The sequence below is a fragment of the Saccopteryx bilineata genome, chromosome 2 (genome assembly GCF_036850765.1).
Source record: "Saccopteryx bilineata isolate mSacBil1 chromosome 2, mSacBil1_pri_phased_curated, whole genome shotgun sequence".
NCBI lineage: Eukaryota > Metazoa > Chordata > Mammalia > Chiroptera > Emballonuridae > Saccopteryx > Saccopteryx bilineata.
Genome location: NC_089491.1, coordinates 90561597 through 90578937, shown reverse-complemented (window position 1 = coordinate 90578937; position 17341 = coordinate 90561597). Strand labels below are relative to the sequence as shown.

The 17341-nt window shown below is 36.1% G+C and overlaps 1 protein-coding gene across 2 annotated transcripts in view; it reads left to right on the top strand.

Annotated features, from left to right (window-relative positions):
- LINGO2 (leucine rich repeat and Ig domain containing 2) overlaps positions 1-17341 on the top strand; it is a 1440550-nt gene that overhangs the window by 1010123 nt on the left and 413086 nt on the right. Inside the window, exon 1 of one of the 2 annotated variants that reach the window (XM_066257390.1) lies at positions 1287-1337. The exons of the other annotated variant lie outside the window; for it this stretch is intronic. The gene's annotated coding sequence lies outside the window, so the exon portion shown is untranslated. Of the gene's footprint in view, positions 1-1286; positions 1338-17341 lie in introns of those variants that run through there. 2 annotated transcript variants of the gene reach the window in all.

Sequence of the window (17341 nt, the reverse complement as noted above, 5' to 3'; positions counted from 1 at the left end):
CAGAGCATAAGCCCACCTTCCTGGAATATCAGCTCTACTTGAAAATCTGAGGTAGCCCAACATGCAAAAGACTTTATTTTCACATTAAACAAGCATGAATGTTCTGTGTAATGGAATGTGAAATTCACATATGTATTTGACACATAACAAATTATTAGAAAAGAAATGTCTTGCTTGAATTAAGTGCCTTAGGGCTACACTCCGGATCCCTGGGGTATATTGTGCTCTCCTCTCTATGTTTATTTTTTCTTTGATGAGAAGATGTAGGAAAGAAAGCGCTCCCTTAGCACAGATATGTAGGGAACTTAGTATTGCCTACATTCATAATGTATCAATCTGTCATTTGGCACATGCTGAAATGTGTCACAGCTCTGCCTCCTAGACCTCAGTCTAAGTTCTCTGCCTCAGAAGTCCTAGAAGAGTGCAGATCAGAGTTAGTGACAAGCTAGAGAAAGAGAAGATAATAAAAATAATAATGATTACACTGGTAATAAAATAATTCTACCAACATAGATAAACGAGAAATACCAAATGTCTTTGTTATCGCTAAACTAACTTCTACTCTTGGTATTCATCTCACTGATAAAGAATCCACCCCTGCTCTGTTTTTGTGCCTGAATTCTGGTGTTTTAAATAGTGCCAAAGCCTAAAAGAGGTGCTTCTTTTGTAGCTTTCTGGACACGGTCACAATACTCACTGTCTGAATGTTCAGGATCCTTTCAGGTTCAGGCCTGGTGCCCCAGTGCCCATGCTGGGCATAGGAAGAGCAAGTCCAGCTCTTCCAAGCACATTAATCCATTCCCTTTGAGGTTCACCAAATATTCACACTTTCAGACAGCCAGACATAAGACTTTGCAGTCAGGCCCTGGCCCATAGACTTAGTGGTAGAGCATCAGCACAGCATGTGGCTGTCCAGGGTTTGATTCCTGGTCAGGGGACACAGGAGAAGCACCCATCTGCTTCTGCACTCCTCCCCCTCTCACTTCTCTCTCTCTCTTTCTCTCTCTCTCTCTCTCTCTCTCTCTCTCTCTCTCTCTTCCCCTCCTACAGCCATGGCTCAGTTGGAACAAGTTGGCCCCAGATGCTGAGGATGGCTCCATGGCCTCTGCCTCAGCTCTTCTTAGCTTGATTGCTGAACAACAGAGCAAAACTCCAGATCCTGGTTGGGGCACAAGCTGAAATCTGTCCCTACCTACTTTCCTGTCACTGAATTAAAAAAAAAAAAAGCTCCACAGACAGTTCTCATCCAACCACTGGACCTCCCTACACCACCAGAAGCACATTCCCTAAGGAAAATGCTTATTTAAAATATACCATATACCAGACATTGCTTATAAGTAAGTGCCTTATAACTAGTAACTCATTAATCTTCACAAAACCTTGTGTGGTAGATATCATTTTTAGCCCATTTCCTAGATAAGAAAACAGGCATAGAGTTTAAATATTTAATTTTAGTTAAATAAACTTACACTATTTTCATTACTTATAGACATTTTTCCAGTTATACTCCTTAACTACTATCCAATTAAAAAATGTACAGTTTAATTGGTTCAATAGTATTGATTTCATTGTGTTTTTTAGTTGTTAATTATCTAAATAATACAGGTTATAAATAAATAAATAGAATATAGGTTATAAAAATAGATGTTTACTTATACTACTTTTTATTTTCACTTGTGTATCTTAATTTCCTAAAAAGATTGAAAGTGTTCAGGTTATCCTCTTTCTTATACTCTAGTACATTTCTTGGAGTGCTTAACGTTTACATATGTCCACAACAGTTGCTTTCCAGAACAACTAGTCTGACAGGGCTTCGGGGCAGAATTAATCCCTGCTTTTGCAAAAAAACAAAACCTGCAGCGCAAGGAAAAGCCTATAATCATGTCTTCAAATCTGAAATATAAATCAGCATTAGATAAAATCTTGATAATTTTGGTAATGTTTCTGTGCTCTAATATTATGGTTCCCTTTCTTTTCTGAAACAGTGAGCTGACAAAATTATATAATAAGGTCATTTGTAAGCAATATTTTCATTTCCTTTGCTCTTTTCAAATGGATATAATGATAGGTTTAATGCACTGAGAGGATGTCTGCTCATGTACACTTTTTAAATAACTTGGAGTGAGGAAGAGACCCTTTCAGAATGTCTAACGTAGTATTTGTGGTGGTTCCAAAGAACTGTGTATGCATAAAGCAAAGGCTGTAGCAAGGCCCTGACATGGTTACATTTTGAGAGTTCAGTAACAATATCCTCAGAGTACATCATAGCCTTAATATGAACACTTGAAAATTTGCTGATTTTCAATTTAGTTTAATTTCTTAAATAGCAGTGTATAGTTTTCACTTGATGTACTTTGAAAACCAAAAGTGGATTATTATTGGATTGGGAGGGAAAAGAAGGTCTTTTCCTTTAAAAGTACCATCAAGTTACTTAGTTATTATTGTGGCTGGTCTTTGCCAGGCCTCTATCTTAAATGTCTCAATATCTGACATTTGAGTGTACCTTAGCCTTGCACCTAGATTAACTGTACACAAAGCTGCCCTTTAAAAGTCTCTGGTGTGTCCTTGTAGAATTGCTGATTGACCTACATTACCCTTACCCTGAAGGATTCATTCTTTTAAAGTAGCTTTGCAACTGCAGTTATTTTCTATCGAATCAAAGGTGCTTCCTGTTTAATCACATGTGCTGCAAAATATAAGTATCTGCTTTCAATTTTTAAAACACAAAGACATGGGCACAATGTTTGCCTAAGTCAATTGCTCTCATTTTTCTGTGACTCATGACTTGTGAGAAAGCTCATATTGTGATGATTCCCGGAGATGGGCCTCTGCTTCCCACTGGCTGATTCTGAAGAGGCCAGCTGGATTCCGCTCAGGAACACTGCACAATTTAAACATAAATATCTCTGAATCATAACATTGTCGTTTCTCTGTTGGCTTCAAACTTTAGAGGGGAGGACATTTACCTCATCCTTATTTTCTCCTTGATGATATTTGATCATCAGATCACAGAACCAGAAAACAACTCAAGAGGTCATTGAGGCAGCCCTTGCCCTGGGCCGATATATGCTTCCACAATTTACCCCCCAGGGACCTTTCTTGGGCCAAAGTTTTACAGGTTTCCCTAATAAGCCTATTTAAGGACTTATATTTTACTCCAGGCATGATCCACTTTCTTATGAGGAAATAAGACTCTTGCTTTAATTAAAATATATCCATTTCCTTTTGTTTTATTCTTTTTGGATGGCAGAAGCTAGTCATATTTTATAAGAACACATCTCTATATTGAGGTTGGCTGTTACTAAAACCTTTCCCCATTCCTTTTCCTTACATTAATTAATTTTTATCCCATTTTACCCGGGCCAACCTGTTGCCCTGTTGCACTGCAGTAGGACAATTTGAAAAGTGCCCTTAGAAGAATGTGTTCATCCATCATTGAAAATGTGCTCTGTTTTTACCTCCAGTGGACCCCAGATGTGAGGCTCAGACCAGTCAGAAGAGGAAGTTCATTGTTGTGGCTTGAACTAGAATTTATAACCTTGGCCAGGTAGCAACCCACTGGCCAGATAACCATGGAAGACAGGAGGCATTTTTAGAGAGATTAGAAAAGGACAGGTCTTTAGGACCTAAATCTCTGTTTCCTCGTTCACAAAGCAAAGACGTTCTCCTTGGTTCATTACTTTTTTAATGTAATATTTGATGTCTGCTTCTAAAATGTATTGGTTAGTGCTTTTAAAGGCTTTAATTTTTAGTTTTAAGTTCACAGCAAAATTGAGGGGAAGATACAGAGATTTCTCATAAACCCCTTCCTTTCGTACATGCATAGCCTCCCCATTATTAGCATCCCCACCGAGGGGTACATTTGTTATAGTTGCTGTTATACAGTCTATATTGACATGTCATAATCATTCAAAGTTCATAGTTTAGGATTTACTCTTAGTGTTGTACATTTTCTGTATTTGGACAAATGTGTAATGACAGGTATCCACCATTATCATATCATAAGAGTAGTTTCACTGTCCTAAAAAGCCTTCACTTTCTGCCTACTCATCCCTCCCTGCCCCGCCCCCCACCCCTGACAACACTGATCTTCTCACTGTTCCATAGTTTTGCCCTTTCCAGCATGTCATATGCTTGGACTCACACAGTAGGCAGCCTTTTCAGACTGGCTTCTTTCACTTAGCAATGTTCATTGGCATGCGTGAGATACCAAATAAATATTTTGTTAGTGACTTTGTAAGGAATAAAGCCTAATACGTGGATGGAAATGAGAGCCTGAGAAGTTTTAGTCAAAGCTATTAATTTTATTCTATTAGAGCTCACTCACTGATTCAAATCAGGCTACCTAAGTCAACAAAATACAGGATTCTCCTTAGATACAGTTTTGCCAAATGGTATTAGTGTTCATCTCAGTGGGACATTGCTCACCTTTTTTGTGGTTGAAAAACAAATCATTTAGACCTTTGACTGTGACCTACTTATCACTCACATGATCACTTTCTGGTACTAAAATATTCTTATTTTTTTATTAAGAGAGAAGCGGGGAAGCAGAGACAGACTCTTGCATGTGTGCCAACTGGGATCCATCCAACAAGCCCCTACCGGGCGATATTCTGCCTATCTGGGCCGCTGCTCGGTTGCTTGGCAACTAAGCTATTTTAGTGCCTGAGGCAAGGCCACGTAACCATCCTCAGCGATTGGAACCAACTTTGCTCCAACCATTCAAGACATTGCTGAGGGAAGGGAAGAGAGAGAGAAAGAGAGATGGGGGGGTGAGAAGTGGAGAAGCAGATGATGGCTTCTTCTGTGTGCCCTTCTGGGAATCAAATGCAGGACTTCCATATGCCCATCTGATGCTCTACTGCTGAGCCAACAAGGCAGGACTAAATTTAATATATAATTCTATAATTTATTTGAGTTCGGATGATCATATACAGAATTTTTATATACATTGCATTACTTCCTTAATGAAGAAAATTAAAAACAAATAAGTGATCTGGCATAATATGATTTTCCTCGTGTTGTGTTTAGTGCCTTAGGTTCCTAATTAGTTATTTTCATGCCATTTCCAAGACTGAAATTAAGGTTAGCATTCTAAATTATTGCTTCCACTAAGCTTTTTTTTATATTTTTTATTTCCAAAAATGGCTTTTGTCCTTTTCTAATCTCTTTAAAAATGCCTCCTGTCTTCCATGGTTCTCAAACTATAGTCATCTCGGTATAAAAATCTCATGTTCCACCAGGATCTGAGACCTATGTTGTGGAACTATCTCATGTATTTCCTTTGCTATTTTTTTAGTTTTGTCGTTGCTTTACAAATAATTCTGAGCTAGTTATCAGAACACATTGGACTTTTCTATATGCTTGCCATAAGTAATATCACGGACAGCCTTTTTCTTTCTTAATACTTTATTGTTAATATCCATTCTTTACCCATAAAAAGGCAAGTAACTGTTTTCTTTATACTTCCCTCCTGTTTACCTGAGAACTATTGTCTTGTTACTGTTACACAACCTATGAACTATAGAGTCTTTTCTCGGTGGTTTTTACTGGATCCGTTACATATTCTTCCTCTTTCTTCAAGATCTTCCACCGTGATTGCCCTTGCTCCACATTGACTGTTGTTCTCCTGCCAAGTGCCTTTAGATGGACATATTTACAGAGCAGAACATTTGAAAGGAATATTTGGGACCCTGGCTGCTGAGAGTATATATTTTACATTGACATAACTCTTACTATTCGTGAGTAACTTTTGCATTATCATCATGGTTTTGCAAAGACAGCTACCAGTACATATTGTCAGATCAAACAAAAATTAACCATTTTATTGCAATACAAAGCCCATACCTGTCTGATATCAGTGTAGACTTAACACAAGGATAACATGAGAAAGACAGCCTATTTATGCTATTTAAAAAAACAACAACATAAAATCCTGGAAGAAAACTTGCCTGCTTAACTGTAAAATGAATTATAGCCTGTTATTAAACTCTGGGACAAAGAGTCCTCTATAGTCGGGGACTTCTCTTAAAGAAGCATAGTGTTAAATTATACTTAGAAGAAGATAAAATGAGACAAAAATTTTCACTTTAACTCACAAAATGCTCTTGTACAAAACAATCTTGCTTGTGTTGGTGTCTTCCTCAGGCCTGACTTGTATGCCCTGAGATTATTTCCTGTTGCCTACTTTTTTGTTTGTTTGTTTTTAGTTGTTTTTTTAAGATTTTATTTATTCAGTTTCAAGAGGAGAGAGAGAGAGAGAGAGGGAGAGAGAGAGAGAGAGAGAGAGAGAGAGAAAGAGAGAAGGAGGGGAGGAGCAGAAAGCAATAACTCCCCTATGTGCCTTGACCAGGTTTTGAATCGGCGACCTCAGTGTTCCAAGTTGACGCCTTTTCCACTGTGCCACCACAGGTCAGGCCCCTCTTGCCTACTTAAACTCACTGAGCTATGGGGGGAAATGGAGGCAGAAGAATAAGTATGTGAAGAGTTGAAGGAGGTTCCTAACCTTCCCCTACTGCCTTTCTCAGTGATGTCATCTATATGCCCAGGAGTGACCCATGCAGTCAGCATGCCACAATTACTAACTAAGTTGCATATTATACCAATTCTTTTGTGAACATAACCTTCAAGGAACAGTGAGCCTTCTTGATATCTGTGCATCACAGAAGTTATAATTTATAAAAAAAAAAACAAAAACAAAAAACAACACTGTTGATGCCTTTCATTCAATAATTAATTGTTAAAATATTTATTGAGAATGTACTATGTATTAAGGCACTGGGATGGGTTCTAAAGATAAAATATCAGTGAACAATTAAAATATGGTCTCTGATTTATGGTATATACAGTTTAATGTAATCACCAGGCAATAAACAAATAACAAATAAAATAATTACTAATTGTGGTAAAAGGTGTATAATAAACAAACAAGGTGCAGTGAATAGAAGTGTACATTTTTATAGCTAGGAAAGTCAAAATAGGTAAGATTTAAGTGAACACACAAAGAAAGTAAAGAATTGTTGGAGGATACAAGGACAAGATTAAAGGCTCTGAGGAAAGAAAGACATTAATATGCACTAGAAATGAATGCTTTATATAAATAGGTTGTATATGTATATTGTCAAAGAAAACTTGCATTGGACAGAACCAAACAGTGAATTTATTTCATTCTCATTGCAATTTGGGAGAGAGACTAAACTCACCTTATTGAATCAAGAAGGTAGAGAATTTTAGCCCTGGGGTGAGCTAATGGCAAATTACTGGAAGACACTAGGCAGGAGGTTGGTCAGAGTGATTAGGCCATCTGTGTTTACTAATTGATGCTGGTTAGACTCCTTCCCTCCCACAGAGACTGGGAGAGATGAGCTCTATCTTTCTCGATGATTACATTTCAAAGACATGGCATCAAATCCTTGAGAAAGACCTTCCTAAATTATAAACTTGCAAAGAGTCTGGGAGAAGATTCACATCTCAAAGGGGAAGAAACGTTAATTTATATTTGCAAGATCTCAAAGATAAATGATCTAAAAAAAATTTATTTTTTAAAAAAGGTCAGGGACCTATAGTTAAGAACTTTACTGTCCAAATTTACTATCTAAAGTTTAGTCAAGGTGAAGAGAATAAGTTTGTCCTAGCAAATATGAGAGAAAGCAAGAGACAGAGAGAGCAGGGAAGAGGGGAGAGTCAGAGAAACAGGAACAGAGGCAGAGAGACAGAAAGAAGAGAAAGATTGAGAAGAAAAAGAGAGTCTAAAAGGTAAAAGAGATTGAGATAGTGTGCATATGAGAGAGATTGAGAAAGAGGACTAAAAGAGAAGAAATAGAAGAGATAGATGATAGGTAGATAGATAATAACTAAGGAGAGAGGAGAAGGGAGTTGTGACTTTTCGCTCACCACTTGATAGTCACACTAATACTAATGAGTATAGCTAGCTCTCTCACTATTAAAAATCCAGTACTCAAACCAGAGACAGAGTCAACTTTTATGGGGCTTGAAGTTTATACAATTGGAGGGGGAGGGGTTATTATTAAAAAATAAATGTAAAATTGGTAATACAAAACTAAAAATTAAGGCTTGAAAGAGCTTTATGTAAGCAAGGGGCTTTGAATCCTAAATTTCCTTAGCTTCATGGTTAATCCCCTTCTGATCTAATTATTTGCCTCACTCATTATTGTTGCCTTTAGACAAATATTTTTCTAGTATATCACACCAAAGCTTTTGATTATATAATTGCTTGGGACTTTATATAGAATCCACACATACACAAAAAGAACACACTTAAAAAAGTGACTATCAAGTTAGTTTGTTTCTTTATAAATATCTATATTTATAATTTCATAGATTATTTCTATTAGATTCTTATATATATATTCATTTTAGAGAGGAGAGAATGAGAGAGAAAGGGGGGTAAGAGCAAGAAGCATCAACTCCCATATGTGCAGGGTTGCAAACCGGCGACCTCAACGTTCCAGGTCGACACTTTATCCACTGCGCCACCACAGGTCAGATTCTTTACAAACCATTTTTCTGATTATCCTTCTCACCCTCTTATTCAGTGGCCTTCTTTTTTTCTAAGCAGACACGGTGATTAATTGAGACGGGTCACTGCCTGTGTCCTTATCCTGCCACAGTACTCTGAAAGCACATTTGCTTTGATGCTACTCTGGAGTATTTATAGCTTATCAAGGCTACTTTCGGTTTTTATGCCTTGCTTCTTATGTTCTCTTATCAGGGTGAATTTAATTTTATTAAGAGACATGAAATTTGACTACAGAGTATGAACATTACAAATAATCCTGGATAACATAAATCCTACTAATTTTTAATTGTAACTTTCGTGGAGATGTTTTGTGAACTCCACAATTTTTCTTTACAGATAGATCTTGTAAAACCTGTACAGTAGAGGATGTAATAATAATAAACATCCCACTCTCTGAGTAGCATAATACATCAGATTTTAATGTTTTAGGGACCAGCACTATGTAACACAGGCTTCAGGATTAATTCCACTCTGGGCACAAGTGGAGTAAAGCTTTTCCTGTTATAGCAATGAGTTGCCTGAGATTTTAAGGGGGTCAATATTTAGAAGCTCACTCTTTGCTACTGTAGATACATACATGGGTGTACCTCAGCATATGCTACCAGAACCAGTTATTAAAATACATGTTTGTCAGGACCTCAGTACTTCCTTTAGCTGATTTTATAATATTATATCTTGTGCACATGAAATGAATGACTTAATGACATTCTACATATGATTTTATTCAGAGCAAAAAATAATTCTATTGTTGAAAATTAGAAAATATTTTCTTCTGTCTGGTGACTTACCTCAAGTCACACAAGGATAGTACAGAATCAACATATGTAAACACAAGAGATCCCGGCCCGGGACCCAGACAAACAGACTTGACTTTGAATTGTGCCATCCACAAGTTTCTCACATGTAAATTTCTTAACTTTTATTCAGATCATTGGTCTCTTCTAAACATAGAAATAGACTCTATTGCATAGAGTTATTATGAGAATTATTTATCTAATAATTATATTCTGAGTGCCTAGTATGTACAGAAACTGTTCAGTATGAAAAAAGGTTTCCTACTCTCCTGTAATCTTACGATCTAGTTAGGAAACAGACAATGCATGCATTTTTTAAAGCAGTGATAAACACAGTGTGATATGGTGAAACGTCACTGGTTAATTTTAGCTTGGCTCATCAGGGAAAACCTCTTTGAGGAGAAAAATTATGAGGTCCAAATGATAAGGATTCTTCCGTGAAAGGTAAGGGAGATAAACATTCTGGGAAATAGAATTGTTGATAGAGAGTCCCAATACTCAGATGAATCTAGTATGTCTAAAAAGGAATAAAAATCCCAGTGTGTTCAAGTTCAGCGTGTAGAAAGGGGAATTCTAGAGGGCAAAATCAGACAGGAAGGAGGCTTAGTAAGTCATTTGGATTATTATAAGTAGAATGGGAAGCTATTGAAATGATGTTATTTAAGTTTATTTACAAAATATATCTCATTAATGAATATGTGAAAAACCATGAATTGGATTTAAGTAGTTGTTTCTGTTTTTGTTCTTGTTTTCTCCACTTAACATCCCATTCCTCATCGTAACATCAACTGGACTTTCTTTTGAGAACTTATGGCTTCTTGGTGAATGTAGTGGGTGGGCCCTTACCTTCCCCAACCTGAGATATAACCAAAGATAAGTTGAGCTAATGCTTCTGATCTGCAAGTTGAATATGAAGCAGATTGACAATGAAACCAAAAATGTTTGGTGTCTGTTCATAATTGAATGGACACTTCTAGAAGTTCTACTTTCTAACCCTATCCAAGCTCTTACCTATTTTGAAATCTGCTTCTCCATCTTTCCAATTGAGTTAAGGTTCTAATACATTTCCAATATTATTTTCTTTAGCCAGTAATAGTTTCAGATGCTTGCAACTAGAGAATTAACTAATATGATGCATAAATTACCTGGCACATCATAGGCCCTCAATAATAACATTTATGATTAAAGATAAGACTGAACTTGAGCTCATGCTTCCTATTCTAAATCTTCATTAAACTAGCTTCTGTATATCTCTTAGGTAGTTTCTGCTTGGCTAACAGCAGTTTTCTGTCCCTACAATATATTAGACTTTGTGGGCTTAATTATCTTTGTAGCATATCTATAGTCATGTTTGCCAAATGTTTCACTTCCCAAGCAAATCTCAGGCTTCTTGATTCTTAAATTTCAGTAGACAATTTGTTTGGGTAATTTCCCAGGACATCTATCAACAAACACATGAAAGAGTTCATATTCAACTCTTGATTTATCATTTCTTCAATCAAAGTGAGTGTTTTATTTAGTTTGAGTAGAAGAAGGGTATGAATAAGTGTAAATGCATAAATTTCTTATTATTAAATTTGTTTTAAAGTTATAAATTAAAGCAACCTAAAGTCGTTCATCTTAAGAAATGTGAATTATTTTTTATGCCATGGATTGGCAGCTACAAGAAAATACACATGCCATTATGGATGTTGTCAATCAGATCATACTATAATTCTGTACTATAAAACTCTGTTTGTTTCTTGGAGCTAGCTAAAAGAGATCTTTGAGTTTCAATGTCCTGTCATGATGAAAACCAGGCTTTTTAACAGCAACAAAAAAGAAACAGAAAGGGAACAGATGTTCAAAGGACTTGGCAGGTAAACAAACCCTATTCTCACTCTAGATGCAAGTCCTCTGTTGAATTGCACCTTTGGAAAGAGATCTTTTGAGGGGAATAAAACTGTCATTCACAGAGAGAGTGATTTGGCTCTACTCATTAAACTTTGCAATATATTACTGGCTCTGCTTTTGCATTTCTGTGCCCTGTGCCAAAGTTACCTTCCCCAACCCATTCCTAAAACACATTGGTAAAGACAACATGAGAGGTATCTTGTTTGACTAATCCGTAAGTCTAATGCTGTGTAACTTTATTCCTCCAGGGTCTAGGAGTAATACACACATCTGGAAAAGTAAATGTAACTGCTAAAATTGTTTCCAATTCTGTATGATAACTTCAGAGCCATTCACAATATATGTAGCTTGCACAGGTGCCTCGTTAATGCTTAGGTGAAGGGATTGACAGAAACAATTATAACTCCCCTTAGGTTTTAGGCTCTTTCAGTTCACCGACCGAGTATTGAACTGGAGCTGGGGAATCTGAATTCTACTTCTGGCTCCCCTACTAATGAGATATGTGACCTCAAGGAAATTACTCTTACTGGTTTGTTCTTTAAAATTATTAAAATAGGCTATGTGACCTTGGAGAATAATGACAATTATGTTTGTAATGCGAAACCAGAGCACACTAATATGTGATGAAGTATATTTTGTCCACTAAAATATTGACATATTTAGAGCAAATTTTGAAATCAGAAAAATTACTTAAGATCAGAAAATATTCAGGAAAATTTTGAAATCAGAAAAATATCAGAAAATTAGGAACATGATTTCACCACATTAATAAGGCCATTCTTTAGTTTTACAATTCTAGCAGCTTGAGATTCACGGTGACTCAGTGAACCGCTAGTACTTTCTTCTTTTTCTTTTCTTTTTTTTTTTTTGTGAGGAAGGGAACAGGTTGAGGGCAGGAAGCAGGTTTATTGCATACAGTAAACTTTATACACAGTAAAATTCATCCGTTTTAGAGTTTAGTTCTATAAATTTTGACTAACATATGGTAATGAAAGTACCACCACAAGAAAAATATAGAATGCTTCCATCACTCTAAGAAGTTTTGTCAAGCTCCTTTGTGGTCAAACCCCTCCTCTTATCCTTGCTCCCTGGAAACCACTGATCTGTTTATTTTCTCAATAACTTTGCCTTTTCCAAATATCATATAAATGGAACCATGCAGTATGTTGCATGTTCACGTAGTGTAGTACATGTGAAATTCGTCTGCATTGCACACATCTGTAGTTTATTTCCTTTTATTACTGAATAGGCATTGTGGTAAGCAGAAGAAAGACCCTACACCCACCCTAATATTCACACCCCACCTCCACCTCCCAGAGGTGTTCACACCCTAATCTTTGGAACCTATGAATAGTTTCCCTTACATGGCAAAGCAGCTTTGCAAGTATTAAGATTACAAATATTGAGATGGAGAAATCTCCCTGGAGTATCTGGAATGATCTAATCTAATATAAACCCTTAAGGGAGAGAGCCTTCCCCAGATGTAGTAAAAAGATAAGATGGGAAATAGAGGAGAGATTTGAGCATGAAAAGCACTTAACCCATCGTTGCTGGCTTTGGGAATGGAGGAGAAGACCACAAGTCAAGGAATGTATGTTTCCCAATTACTTTTGAAATTCACATGGAAGCCATAATTTTCTATTGTGCATTGGGTTATGTTGAATTTGATTTCATCTGTATCTCTTGACTCTTGTTTTAAATGTTTCTTCTCCCTCTGTCTGTTAGGCAATTAATATTTTAATTATTCCTAATAAATGCAATACATCAATCGCCACTCTCTGTAAAGAGTTTTAGTTATAAAATAAAGAAACAAGCTTCAAATTTAACTCTTTATTCTAAGATTGCTTCTGCCACTTACCATGTGAAAATGGCAAGTAGCTGAGCTTCTCTAATCTTCTGTTTTTAACTTGTATATGGTGGAAAATAATGAGGGTTCTTATAAGAATTAAATAAAATAATGTTTTCTAAAGTGTTTGCTTGGAACAGTACTTGGCCTAGAGAAAGCGTTCAAGAAATGATGGTTGTATTATTACAATTTTAATAATATGAACATTTCCTTTTTTTTTTTTTTAAAGTCTATTATTTTCTTTTTTTTTCTTTTTTTTTTTTTTAATAAATTTTTATTAATGGTAATGGGATGACATTAATAAATCAGGGTACATATATTCAAAGAAAACATGTCTAGGTTATTTTGTCATCAAATTATGTTGCAAACCCCTTGCCCAAAGTCAGATTGTCCTCCGTCACCCTCTATCTAGTTCTCTGTGCCCCTCCCCCTCCCCCTAACTCTCTCCCTCCCTCCCTCCCATGCCCTCCCTCCCCCCCCACCCTTGGTAACCACCACACTCTTGTCCATGTCTCTTAGTCTCATTTTTATGTTCCACCAATGTATGGAATCATGTAGTTCTTATTTTTTTCTGATTTACTTATTTCACTCCTTATAATGTTATCAAGATCCCACCATTTTGCTGTAAATGATCTGATGTCATCATTTCTTATGGCTGAGTAGTATTCCATAGTGTATATGTGCCACATCTTCTTTATCCAGTCTTCTATTGAAGGGCTTTTTGGTTGTTTCCATGTCTTGGCCACTGTGAACAGTGCTGCAATGAACATGGGGCTACATGTGTCTTCACGTATCAATGTTTCTGAGGTTTTGGGGTATATACCCAGTAGAGGGATTGCTGGGTCATAAGGTAGTTCTATTTGCAGTTTTTTGAGGAACCACCATACTTTCCTCCATAATGGTTGTACTACTTTACAGTCCCACCAACAGTGAATGAGGGTTCCTTTTTCTCCACAGCCTCTCCAACATTTGCTATTACCCGTCTTGTTGATAATAGCTAATCTAACAGGAGTGAGGTGGTATCTCATTGTAGTTTTGATTTGCATTTCTCTAATAACTAATGAAGCTGAGCATCTTTTCATATATCTGTTGGCCATTTGTATCTCTTCCTGGGAGAAGTGTCTGTTCATGTCCTCTTCCCATTTTTTTATTGGATTGTTTGTTTGTTTGTTGTTGAGTTTTATGAGTTCTTTGTAAATTTTGGATATTAGGCCCTTATCTGAGCTGTCGTTTGAAAATATCAGTTCCCATATAGTTGGCTGTCTGTTTATTTTGATATCAGTTTCTCTTGCTGAGCAAAAACTTTTAATTCTGATGTAGTCCCATTCATTTATCTTTGCCTTCACTTCTCTTGCCATTGGAGTCAAGTTCATAAAATGTTCTTTAAAACCCAGGTCCATGATTTTAGTACCTATGTCTTCTTCTATGTACTATTGTTTCAGGTCTTATATTTAGGTCTTTGATCCATTTTGAATTAATTTTAGTACACGGGGACAGGCTGTAGTCGAGTTTCATCTTTTGCATGTGGCTTTCCAGTTTTCCCAACACCATTTGTTGAAGAGGCTTTCTTTTCTCCATTGTGTGTTGTTGGCCCCTTTATCAAAGATTATTTGACCATATATATGTGGTTTTATTTCTGGGCTTTCTATTCTGTTCCATTGGTCTGAGTGTCTATTTTTTTGCCAATACCATGCTGTTTTGATTATCGTGGCCCTATAATATAGTTTAAAGTCAGGTATTGTAATGCCCCCAGCTTCATTCTTTTTCCTTAGGATTGTTTTGGCTATTCGGGGTTTTTTATAGTTCCATATAAATCTGATGATTTTTTGTTCCATTTCTTTAAAAAATCTCATAGGGATTTTGATGGGAATTGCATTAAATTTGTATATTGCTTTGGGTAATATGGCCATTTTAATTATATTTATTCTTCCTATCCAAGAACAAGGAATATTTTTCCATCTCATTGTATCTTTTTCGATTTCCCTTAACAATGCTTTGTAATTTTCATTATATAGGTCCTTTATGTTCTTTGTTATGTTTATTCCTAGGTATTTTATTTTTTTTGTTGCAATCGTGAAGGGGATTATTTTTTTGAGTTCGTTTTCTAATATTTCATTGTTGGCATATAGAAAGGCTATGGACTTTTGTATGTTAATTTTGTATCCTGCGACCTTACTGTATTGGTTTATTGTTTCTAATAATCTTTTTGTGGAGTCCTTTGGGTTTTCGATGTATAGGATCATATCATCAGCAAAAAGTGATAGCTTTACTTCTTCTTTTCTGATATGGATGCCTTTTATTTCTTTGTCTTGTCTGATTGCTCTGGCCAGAACTTCTAGCACCACGTTGAATAAGAGTGGAGAGAGTGGACAACCCTGTCTTGTTCCTGATTTAAGGTAGAAAGTCCTCAGTTTTATGCCATTTAATAGTATGTTGGCTGATGGTTTATCATATATGGCCTTTATCATGTTGAGATATTTTCCTTCTATACCCATTTTGTTGAGAGTCTTAAACATAAAATTGTGTTGTATTTTATCAAAAGCCTTTTCTGCATCTATTGATAAGATCATGTGGTTTTTGTTCTTTGTTTTGTTGATATGGTGTATTACGTTAACCGTTTTGCGTATGTTGAACCATCCTTGAGATTCTGGGATGAATCCCACTTGATCATGATGTATTATTTTTTAAATATGTTGTTGTATTCGGTTTGCCAGTATTTTGTTTAGTATTTTAGCATCTGTATTCATTAGAGATATTGGTCTGTAGTTTTCTTTCTTTGTGCCATCCTTGCCTGGTTTTGGTATGAGGGTTATGTAGGCCTCATAAAATGTGTTTGGAAGTATTGCTTCTTCTTCAATTTTTTGGAAGACTTTGAGTAGAATAGGAACCAAGTCTTCTTTGAATGTTTGATAGAATTCACTAGTATAACCGTCTGGGCCTGGACTTTTATTTTTGGGGAGATTTTTAATAGTTTTTTCTATTTCCTCCCTGCTGATTGGTCTGTTTAGGCTTTCTGCTTCTTCATGACTCAGTCTAGGAAGGTTGTATTTTTCTAGGAATTTATCCATTTCTTCTAGATTGTTGTATTTGGTGGCATATAATTTTTTATAGTATTCTACAATAATTCTTTGTATATCTATGATGTCTGTGGTGATCTCTCCTCTTTCATTTGGATTTTATTTATTTGAGTCCTGTGTCTTTTTTCCTTGGTGAGTCTTGCCAAGGGTTTGTCAATTTTGTTGATCTTTTCAAAGAACCAGCTCCTTGTTTTATTGATTTTTTTCTATAGTTTTTCTGTTCTCTATTTCATTTATTTCTGCTCTGATTTTTATTATCTCCTTTCTTCGGCTGGTTTTGGGTTGTCTTTGTTCTTCTTTTTCTAGTTCCTTAAGGTGTGAAGTTAAGTGGTTTACTTCGGCTCTCTCTTGTTTGTTCATATAGGCCTGAAGTGATATGAACTTTCCTCTTATTACTGCTTTTGCTGCATCCCAGAGATTCTGGTATGTCGTATTTTCATTTTCATTTGTCTGTATATATCTTTTGATCTCTGCGCTTATTTCTTCTTTGACCCATTCATTTTTTAGAAGTATGTTGTTTAGTTTCCACATTTTTGTGGGTTTTTCCCCCTCTTTTTTGCAGTTGAATTCTAGTTTCAAGGCTTTATGATCAGAAAATATGCTTGGTACAATTTCAATTTTTCTAAATTTGCTGATATTGTCTTTGTGGCCCAACATATGGTCAATTCTTGAGAATGTTCCATGTACACTAGAGAAAAATGTATACTCTGTCGCTTTGGGATGAAGTGTCCTGTAGATGTCTATCATATCCAGGTGTTCTAGTATTTCGTTTAAGGCCACTATATCTTTATTGATTCTCTGTTTGGATGACCGATCTAGAGCCGTCAGCGGTGTATTGAGGTCTCCAAGTATGATTGTATTTTTGTTAGTTTTTGTTTTAAGGTCAATAAGTAGCTGTCTTATATATTTTGGTGCTCCTTGGTTTGGTGCATATATATTAAGGATTGTTATGTCTTCTTGATTCAACTTCCCCTTAATCATTATGAAATGACCATTTTTGTCTCTGAGTACTTTTTCTGTCTTGTAGTCAGCATTATTAGATATGAGTATTGCTACACCTGCTTTTTTTTGGGTGTTGTTTGCTTGGAGTATTGTTTTCCAGCCTTTCACTTTGAATTTGTTTTTATCCTTGTTGCTTAGATGTGTTTCTTGTAGGCAGCATATAGTTGGATTTTCTTTTTTAATCCATTCT